Raw genomic sequence first — 2,051 nt, 5'->3', positions numbered from 1 at the left:
GTATATATATATATATATACACACACACACACACACACACACACACACTTTTTTTTTAAGATTTAAACACTACCATCCTGTGGAAACATGAACAATTAAATGAGGCACAGTAAAGAATTATTTGTTACATTGTCTAAGGGTTAAAATGTTGAAAATGTCTGAAGATCATAAAACTAAGTCCAATAGAGACATGACTATATGCATTAAAGAGCCTTTTACAAAGAGACAAAACAGCTGCTTTGAAAGTTTGTTTTCTAAAAGCAAAATCTGTAGCTGAAAATTATTTAATGTGCAAAGTTATATTGCTGATACTTTATATTTCAGTTTTTTATATTTTATAATAGTCTCGGAAAAATAATAAAATAGCTATAAAATTGACGCTAATGATAAATGAAGTACATAGATTAAGAATTTTCCTAAATGTTTTATTCCAGTTTTGTAAAAACTGCACTCATATGATGCTTTTAGTGTTCTTTAAGTGTTGAATTTTGCAATGCCAATGTCATTTAAAGAAAATACTAAGGCATCTCAGTTAAACCAAATTTTTTTCCTATGAGTTAAATACATATTCTATCACATAAGCTGAACAATTTGTAGCAACAACTGATTAATTAATGTGAGGTTAAATAGTATTTGATGTCACATACTAAACTTAAATATGAATTTTTAATATAAAATTTTAGTCATTTTAAATTCAGCTCCCACCTTTTTAAAAAATTTCACTACTTCAAACATCCTTCACTACCAGCCTTTCTTCCCCTTTATTCACCACTTGACTTCTAACATTTGATGTCTTTTCCTTGCACAGTTAAAGGCCTATGGGTCTGATGACTGATGCTTTATGGCACAAATGAGATAAAGGGTGTGGAAGCACTTTGTAGATCATAAAGTGCTATACAGATATAGGGGATTCATATTATTAATGTTGTTGGTGGTTGTTGTTGTTACTCTTCTTACTAATATTGTTACTAACCTATTAACTTGTGAATATACAGACTGGGGTGGGAGGGTGGAGAATAAGGGGGTGGGGAAAGGGGCTTAATAAAAAAGGGATTTAAACAAAAATATGAACCTACCTAGTCATTGCCACCTAAATATATTCACAGAGAAGCAACATTTTAAAAAGTAGTCAGAGAGAAATGGAAGGAAACCTGTCACATATATAAATAGACACACTTCCCAGCCCATGATTCCTTTCACCAGCTGGCTCTCCTACTTACAGCTAGATAGTAAGATGAACAAGCCTATATTCTTGATTTTGTGTTTTCTCAGCATCCGTCTCTTGTGTCTGTGGGGACCAATGGGTAAGGATCTGTTTGTAAGGCTAGTTCACATCCATTCTTACTCTCTTTGTGGGATGAGCCCTGGAAAATTACCAAGTGAAAAGGCACCAGATGAAACATGTCTTCTACTCTACAGCTGACATAAAAAGGGAAAATAATCAAGTTGAAACACTTTCTTCTATTTCTCTACTCTTGTAGCTATCTATCTGTACTAAATATTGTGGATAGTTACTAGGAACTTGTCTTTGTTTTGTTTTTGTTCTGTTTTGCAGGTGAATTTTGGCTTGAAAGCACCACCTAAGCTTGTATTGTGATCTCCAAAATTCCAGGCCTCAAAGTCACATACAGAAGGAGAGTGCTTTCTATGTAATCAAAAGGTGGCAATTAAAGAAAAAATAGAGAAAATAATCCATGAGTACAATAGGTTTTATAAAAATAAATATAAGAAAAGTTGTCCCAGGTTTTTTAAAGTATCATTTCAGCTTTGGAGAATAGGGTGACAACAGAGTAGAATAACCTTAAACTGTTGGAAACAATTTCCTTGTCAGAACTTGCTATCACGAGTCCTTTGGAGTAGATATTCTTTTCGCTTGCTCCTATGGAGCCCATTAAGGGCCAATTCTAGGGCATGGTTTATCCCTTTTTCCAAAGATTTGCCATTTTAAAGCACCTTTTTTATTGGCCTATAGTGTATTATATGTTTTATCGCATAAATAAATGATTTATAACTGCTGGTTTGTAATGAAATATAACCATAAGCTAAGTTTG

Source organism: Fukomys damarensis, unplaced genomic scaffold (assembly GCF_012274545.1).
Source record: "Fukomys damarensis isolate Sample0158 unplaced genomic scaffold, DMR_v1.0_HiC HiC_scaffold_39, whole genome shotgun sequence".
NCBI classification, from domain to species: Eukaryota; Metazoa; Chordata; class Mammalia; order Rodentia; family Bathyergidae; genus Fukomys; species Fukomys damarensis.
This window is presented reverse-complemented; position numbering follows the sequence as displayed.